The sequence below is a fragment of the Microtus ochrogaster genome, linkage group LG7_11 (assembly GCF_000317375.1).
Source record: "Microtus ochrogaster isolate Prairie Vole_2 linkage group LG7_11, MicOch1.0, whole genome shotgun sequence".
Classification (NCBI taxonomy): Eukaryota; Metazoa; Chordata; class Mammalia; order Rodentia; family Cricetidae; genus Microtus; species Microtus ochrogaster.
In genome coordinates, this window is record NC_022032.1 from 7,601,852 (window position 1) to 7,610,532 (window position 8,681).

The 8,681-nt window shown below is 46.2% G+C and overlaps 1 protein-coding gene across 1 annotated transcript in view; it reads left to right on the forward strand.

Moving 5' to 3' along the window:
• Positions 1–4,317: 4,317 nt before the first annotated feature.
• Positions 4,318–8,681, forward strand: part of Fut10 (fucosyltransferase 10) — a 66,282-nt gene continuing 61,918 nt past the window's right edge. Inside the window, exon 1 of the mRNA XM_005362498.3 lies at positions 4,318–4,429. The gene's annotated coding sequence lies outside the window, so the exon portion shown is untranslated. The remainder of the gene's footprint in view (positions 4,430–8,681) is intronic.

The window sequence follows — 8,681 nt, forward strand, 5'->3', positions numbered from 1 at the left end:
CACCATACGTCAATCTCCAGATTTTCTCATCACTTCAAAGTGACATTGTCTGTTAAACAAAATATCCCCAGTCCCCTCTGAAATCCACACACCAGCAAATTTTATTTTATGTTCCTATGACTTTTTTTATTAAAAGACTTATATACTATTTTTTATTTTATAGCATGTATTGAAATCTCATTTCCTTTAAAATCTGAATAATTGGGCTGGAGAGAAAGCTTGGTTGTTAAAGGCTAAGACTTAGAACCAAAACTTCAAATAATAGCTGGGCATGATGGGATCACCTACAATCTCAGAACTTTAAGACTGAGGCAGGAGGATTGCCACAGTTTAAGGCCCTCTTGGGAAGCACAGTGAGTTCAAGGCCAGCCTGGGCTACAAGGTGAGACAGCGTAGTATTCCATTATATGTGATTACCATGTTCTGTTCTGTTCATCTGTTTATCTGTTTTGATATTTGTTTTTTTATTGAAAATAGATATTTTCATCTAACATATTCTGATTATGGTTTGCTGTCCCCCAACTCCTTCCAGATCCTCCCCACTTCCCCACCCACCAAATCCACAATTCTCTCACTAGAATAGAAAACAGACATCTAAAATAGTAATATTAAATGATAATAATAATAAAATAAAAACAAACAAACCAGGACCGGACAAAACAAATAAACAGGAAAAAAAAAAGCCCAAAGAAAAATCACAAGAAACACATACGGACTCTGAGACACACATATTTGCACACACAGAAAATCTATAAAAGTAAAATAGGAAATGATAATATAGAGACAAAAGGTTTGTAAGGTTAAAAACAAAATGCCCGGCTGGGGGTGATGGCACAGGCCTTTAATCCCAGCACTTGGGAGGCAGAGGCAGGAGGATCTCTGTGAGTCTGAGGACAGCCTGGTCTACAGAATGAGTTCTAGGGCAGACAGGGCTACACAGAGAAACCCCATCTTGAAACAAACAAAACAAAACAAAAAAACAAAAAAACCCCAAACCACAACAAAGCATTGCAAGATAAAACCTGCCAAAATTCTACTGAGTTCAGTTTATTTTGGGCATCTACTGCCAACCCTGGGCAGCTGTCTGTGGTTTGTGTGCCCAATAAGAGCCTGTTGGAGAAAACTAACTTCTCCTTTGCAAGTGGTTAATCTTCTGGGTTAGGAGTGGGGACTTGTGTTCACGCCCAGTCTCAGCACTGGGCCCCCATCTGGCTTATACCTGTAGGCCCTCACGTTGGCTTCATTTCTTCTGTGGCAAAAGTCTCAGTGCCATTGGAGAAAAGCTGTGGCAGAGAGAGCTGCTATAAAGACAATAGTCAGGATGTACTGGTTTTCTTCGTGTATCCCTGGCTGTCCTGGAACTCACTCTGTAGACCAGACTGGCCTCAAACTAAAAGATCTGCCTAATTGTGCCTTCAGAGTGAGTGCTGGGATTAAAGCCGTGCCCTTCTGCAGCCCAGTGCTCCTTTCAGCCCTTTACATCACAGCTGGGTGCGTTTTTCACCGTGTGAGACTTCAAAAAACATGGTGAGTGAGCACCCTGTGCAGCCTCTTGATTTTAAATTTACTCTATCTGACAAAAACTGGGACCTACCTTCCTTCCTTCCTTCCTTCCTTCCTTCCTTCCTTCCTTCCTTCCTTCCTTCCTTCCTTCCTTCCTCCCTTCCTTTTTCAGATAAAACTCTCTGGATTTGAGGTTGATTACCTCGGGCATGTTAGGGTGCTGTGAGGTAGGGAGACATGTTTCTGACCGAAAGCACCTGCCATGCACTGTACTGGGCTTGTGGCGTCTTAACAAAGAATCTCCAGCCTCACCTTGTGGCTCTTTCTCAGGCAGGACATCCTTGAGAAGAGTCCAGTTTTGCTTTTCTGACCTAGTGGTGCTCACCCTTAATCCCAGCACTGGAGAGGAGTATAAGAGGAGACAGCTCTCACTCACAGCCCCATTCTGAGACTCCTGGAGGCGGGATCGCCATTTTGGACTGAGGTACGAGCCAGTGGCTGGCTGTTTTGCTTTCTGACCTTCAGATTGAACCCCAGTTTCTATCTCTGGGTTTTTATTAATCAAGCTTCAGTCCAGACTTATTTTACAGTTTTATAAATTTTTTTTTTTTTTTGATTTTTCGAGACAGGGTTTCTCTGTAGCTTTTGGTTCCTGTCCTGGCACTAGCTCTTTCTAGACCAGGCTGGCCTTGAACTCACAGAGATCCGCCTGCCTCTGCCTCCCGAGTGCTGGGATTAAAGGGGTGCGCCACCACTGCCCGGCATACAGTTTTATAAATTTTGATACTTCCTTTTTATTTCTTCGAAGTTCCGTCTGTAGAGTCCCCCTGTCCAGGATGTAGCTATACCATTGGGCACGGTTACCTACCCATCTAAGGGTATAGAAGCTCAGTGTGTGTGCTTCGTATGTGGGCAGTGGCTAGAGGAGAGAGTTTACCTCATATTTAATCACGACACAACGCATCAGGAAGATTCTACAGCTTTTTACAACAATTTTCTTTCTTTTTGTTCTAGTTGGCTTTCTGTTGTTGGGATAAAACACCATGGCCAAAAACAACTTGGGGGAGTAAAGGATTATTTCAGTTTACAGCTTATAGTCCATTCTGAGGGGAAGAGAGGGCAGGACTTTGAGACAGGAGCTGAAGCAAAGGCTATGAAGGAATGCTGCTTACTGGCTTGCTCTCTGGCTCGTATTCAGCTACCTTTCTTATAGATCCCAGGACTTTCCCAGGGATGGCACCTCCCACAGTGGACTGGGCTCTTCCAGGTGAATCATTAATCAAGAAAATGCATTGCCCCCATCCCATACATCCATGCTTGCTTACCGGCCAATATAGTGGAGGCATCTCTTCTGTTAAGGTTTCTCCTGCTGATTGACTCTAGTTTGTGCCAAGTTGACAAAAGGAACAAACACTCCCAACCAGTACTGATGGGGACTTCTGCATAACCGAGGTGTCTTCCTGGCCCCTGGATTAGGCACAAACCACATCCAAACACCTGTTTGCACAGAGAGATCCTTTATTCATCGGGGAAGAAAAGTTAAAGAGGCTGCTTTCTGACTCAGGCACCTTTCTCAGCCTTTGGGCACCACATTGTCGCAAGGCCAGTGCCACAGTGGTCTTGTCAACAACAACAACACAGACTACTTTAAATTGGGCATTGTATGCCTTTAATCGGGTACCAGGAGGCAGAGGTCAGCCTGGTCTACTGGGTGAGTTTGAGTTCCAGGCCAGCCTGGTCTACAGAGGGATTTCCAGGACAACCAGGAGAAACTTTGTCTCCAAAAAACAAAAACAAAAAACAAACAGAAAACTTCAGATGCTGTTTTTTTTTTTTTTTTTTTCTTCTCCCAATTAGTCTTGCTGTGTAACAAACCTGTTAGGATCTGAATGCTCAAGCTGATAGTTTGAAGTGGGCGCCCCTACCTTTTCATAAGGGGTCAAATTTCATTAGTCACCAAGGTGTCCCAGCTCCCAACACCATGGGCACCAGGAATGTGCGGGCATCTAAAACACTGAGCCCATAGCAAACCCCTGCTGGGTGCTTTGGTTTAATTTAGTTGAAAGTTGACTTTGTGTTTCTGTCCTCTGAGAGAGTGAGGGCAGTTTCCGGAGACTTTAAAAGTGTTAGGTTTGAAACTAAGTTAGGCTGAGGTGCCTCTTTAACACAACAGAGAGGACCTGGCAGCGATGCTCTCCCGGCAATCCCTCAGTCCCTCTCTGTTACTGGGCCCTCCTAAATGACTTACCCCACTACCTACGCTAAACTTCTCTAGCCCAGGATTGGGTGGCCGCTTTCTTTGTACCTTTGGGCTTCCTGGCTGCTGCACCTGGTTTCCCTCTTCCCGTGTCACTTACCCTCATCCCCCCCCCCCCCCCCATCTCCCTACTTGTCTCATGAGTCTTCCTTTCTTGAGAAGCTTTTTAAAAAGATATATAATTTATTTTTATTTTGTGTGCATTGGAGTTTTGTCTACATGTATGTGTGTGTGAGGTGTTGGATCCTGGAGTTAGAGACAGTTGTGAGCTGCCGTGTGGAGGCTGGGAATTGAACCCGGGTCCTCTGGAAGAGCAGCTCCAGGGGACTTTTATAGAGAACTTTCCAAACTTTTCAGGTCGTGAGTGAGGGGTTCTTGAGCCTTCGATCCTGTGGTACGTGGGTGAGGGGGCGGTCCAAAGTTTTTTCGAAGTAGAGACCGGGAGTTTTTAAACACAGCACCCATGAAAACGTGGATCCTGGATTCTGTAAGCTAACTGCGACGGGGTGATCCTGAAGCTGCGCCTGCCATTCCATCTTTCCGGGTCTTCGGGAGAGCTCTGGAGCCTAGATAGAAAATGAGGACTCTGGGGTGCACCGAGCGTCGCGCACCCCAGGGGCTGGTTGAAGTACATTGATGGGGATTTGTTTTGATTCTCGGAAGCCTAAGGTGAGTCTTCTGGGCTGGCGGAGACTGGGCGCCTGCTGGTGCTAGCTGAAGGATACCGCTGCTCTGCGCGGAAGCGGAGTGTAAGAGAAAACAATTTTCTGGGCCCAGGCAAAGAGCCCATGGCTGCTGGGAGAGCCTAGAAACCCTGGTGCCGCTTTTCAAGTCAGAAACTGGGGTGCAAGCTGATCTGGCCTCTGAAAGCACCGGAGCCTTGGGTTTGGGGAGCAGGGAGGAGGAGCATGGTATCCCGAGGGTGTGATTTAGTGCTCTTCCTGGTGGGGCCGGGGCAGCAGCCCAGCTTCCTTTGCAAGGCCCCAGGCAAAAGTCTCACTGCCCCCCCCCCCCCCCCCCCCGCCCCGCTGTCTTGAACTGCTCCCTGGTACCTGGGTGCTCACCGAGAAACACTTGTTGATAGAATCTTGTGCCCAGAGAGCAGCAGTTTTGCCTTTCCTGAGGTGGAAACTTTGCATTTAGTAATTCTTTGGAAGAGTCTCTGCAAGAAGCTGGCTTTGATTATCTACACACAAGTTGTTTTTCAGGACTTTTGTACCCAGCTAGGGCGCTCAGTATGAGACTCATGTCGTATCATAAGATGCAGAACCTGTTCAGGACCTTAATGTCTTCAAATGTAGCTTCTCTTCTCTCAGATGAAGTGCCGCACTTCGCACAAGCTTGGGCCAGAGATGTCATACCGTAACAAACTCTAGTCTTGCATCTCTTTGGCTCATCATACTCTCAGATGGAATTCTTTCAGGCAGGGCCTGGATTGATGTCTGACTTGAATAAACAGCTCAAGTGTTGGAACACTTGAGTTCCCATCCCCCAATACAGACAGCACCATGGTCTCTGTCTTAGGCCTGTCTCTCTAATGCTTTCCGAGACTCTTGTAGTTCACAATCGCCTGAGGTGTCCATGAACACATCAAAGCGTATGCTGGTGGCCTGCCAGACTCTCCCAGCATCCCTCAGTCCCAACCTATTACAGAATCCATCTGGCTAGAATACACCACCCCTACCCTAAACTTCTCCAGTCCAGGGGCTGGTCTAGGCTCCCCTCCTCCAGCCCCCTTTCCTCATATAACTCAGCCATTTGTCTATGACAGCCCTCTTGGTCTCTTGGTCTCCTGTCTCTCCCCTCTCTCCTCCTCTCCCCACGTGGCTCAGCCTGCCAGTCACGTCCACTCTGGATTCTCAGATGTCCCTGCCTCTGACTGTGCTTCCTCTTATCGACAGTAAACCTTCTCTTCCACCATACCCAGGAGCAGCGGTGTCTTCCTTTCATTTCTTGTTTCCTGTGTCTCTTACGCTCATTCTGGATTCCAAGGTGGGAGAAAGCGATTTAGAGGCCAGCCCAGGCTATGTAGCCTGATGCTGTCTTAGAAAAGAAAAGAAAAAAAACAAAATAGAAATCCAGAACCCCTCTCTTGCCTCTAAGCCAAAGGCAGTGCATCAGATGACCAGTAAGGTGTGTTAAAATTCTGAAATTGTAATAACTCATCTGCTTTCCTGCTAGATGGCAGTGTCTAATAGTGAATCAAAGACTCCATTGTTACTGTGTTATTACTCACTTTGTATTCTTCAAGGACCAAAGTAAAGCAGTCCCCAAGTTTGTTCTTATAAACAACATTCATAAACCCCTCCTTAGGATTATATCTAGGAAAGAAGAGGAAAAGGTTATAATTTGGTCCATGTTACATGTATGTATAAATTTGGCGTCATACAGAAACCTTCCCAGCCTATATTTAAGTGCTTTTATACTTATGTAGAGTTGATTTTCCCAAGAAACGTAGCATCTCACTCAGCTTTCATCATTTTACACCCAACGCCTTCTCCCCCAAGGCTCATGTCTGCACACTTGGTTCTCGGCTGATGATGCTGTTTTGTGATGTTGTGGAGCCTTCAGGAGGCATGGCCTCAGTGATGGAAGGAGGTGGCTGTTATGCCCAGATTACAGAGTAACCCCCAAACCAACTAGGAGACCAAACCCTATTCTTATTCAAGTTTGACCTCGGACTCCTCGTGTGTCCAACTATTGGCATGATTGGAGAGTCCCAGCTCAGTTGGGGTTGGGTTTTTATAGTAGCAAAGGTAGGAGTGAAGGATTTCTAAGATTCAGGACTCCTAATTGGCTGACATTTGTCTAGGGGTGTCCTGGTGAAAAGCAATGGGTGTGTGTTGGCAGGTGATCCTATCTATAATGGTTGGAATTTCTTTTGGGTGGTGTGTTGCCGGGTGGTGCCTTGGTGGTCTCAGTTTGTGGTCTTTCTGAACAGGTATTGCCTTAGTGTAAAGTACTGAGACTCCGGCCTCTTTTGAGCTTGTCACGGCTGGGTCCTACAGCACCTAGGGGTGGACTGTGAAGGTTATATTAGCCACTGGTTCTGATTTGTGAGAGCACTTACCGCCTTGTACTCCCATTACCATGGAGGGAGCTATTTGATCCATCATCCTTCTCCAGCAGGATGAACTGAAATCCTTTGAAATGGAAAGCCAAAGTAAGTCCTTCCTCCTGTAAACTGCTGCTGTCAGGCTTTGTTTTCTTTACAGTGACAACACTTAGTGAATATAGGGAGCATTCCCGAAATTGGCTTTGGAAAAAGGAAACATTAAGCTTATTCTAATTGACATGCTTTCTAAATACTTTTTGAAAAAGCTTATGTAAAACCGTAGTTTTCAGAAAGAAATACTGAATTACTAAAAAGGATAACGGAGCTGGGCATGCCTTTAATCCCAGCATCCTGGAGGCAGAGGCACAGGGATCTGTGTGAGTTCGAGCCCAGCCTGGTCTACAGAGCAAGTTCCAGGACAACCAGAGCTACACAGAGAAACCCTGTCTCCAAAACAGAAACAAAACAAAATCACAAAAATAAAAGAAACAAAAAACAAGAAGGAAAATAAAAATAATTCCAATCATGTAGGTCAGTGGTAGATCATTTGCCTAATTAGTGTGTTTGAAGTCCTTAGTTCAGTCCGTAGCCCCTCCCCACCCCCAGAAGTCTTGGGAAATGTCTAGAATGTCTATGACATTTCCCAAGAGGTACTGGTGTGTTCAAAGTTGGTTCAGCAGTACAGAAAAGGCAAGTTACATTCTGGGAGCAGCAGGAACACAGACCTCGAGGAGGAGACCAGGGAGTAAGCTAGAGAAATAAAGTGGGGTACACATCCATGTTATTTTTTCCATGTTAGGGATGAAGCACAGGGTCCTGTGTACGGTGGGCAGATGATCTACCAATGAGCTACAGCCCCATACTGGGCCTCTTTTTAGAACCTTTGCAAAGGCATGCACAGACTTCAGTAAGATTTTCATTCTAGGACATTAATTTATACTTAGCCGAGTGCAGAATCCAAGGGGCTGGGGCTGGAAAGAGCACCAGGTTTGGGGCTGTGAGGGCAACCACCATCGGGATAAATGAGGGGTCTTGATATGGTGTAGTTGAAAGGAGGCAGTAAAAAGTGCTTGAAAATAAGACACATTCCTGCCAGCCTACCGTGACATTTCTTTCTAAGGACGGCCACACTTTAAGGGGTGTACTAGAGATTTTTGTTCGTTTGTTTTGCTTTCAAGACAGGTGCTCTTAGTGGCTGCAGCTGAGCACTTGTATCCTGTGAGAACCCCAAGAGCAGGCCAGTAGAGATACCCGAATACCAACGAGACGGGCAACCCTGGGTAGTGTACACCAGCCATGCGTGGCTCAGCTCAGCTCTTAGAGTTAGGAGTTGGTTAGTTAGACACCATTTTAGACATTACAGACCGCGGTCTATAAACAGATACATTCCTCTGTCCGTGAAAAGAATATTACGGGGCATTGTCCTGAATGACTCAGGTTCACCTGGGAGGCAAAGATGAAACAGAAACACAGGGAGCCTCCTCCTCTTGGGGTGCCATTACATTGGAGCTTGAGGGCTTTAATGGTACTCTCTGTGGGTCCACCTGTCCTCACCAGCTGGAGGACTTAGGACTTGATGACACGCTCCTGGCTAATTCCTAGCATGGGTTAGATTGAGTGCTATTATTGTAAATGTACCCTAAGGCCTGGCAGGTTGCTGAGAGTGTAATTCAGCTACTAAAGGCTGCTCTTTGGTGGTGAATATTTAATCACAGCCAGGTTCCTGACACCTTCCTACACTCCTGGCTTCGGCAGGAAACTAACTTGAGGTTCTCTACATGCAAGGGAATTTTTACTCTTTTTTTTTTTGTTTTGTTTTTCGAGACAGGGTTTCTCTGTGGCTTTGGAGCCTGTCCTGGAACTCGC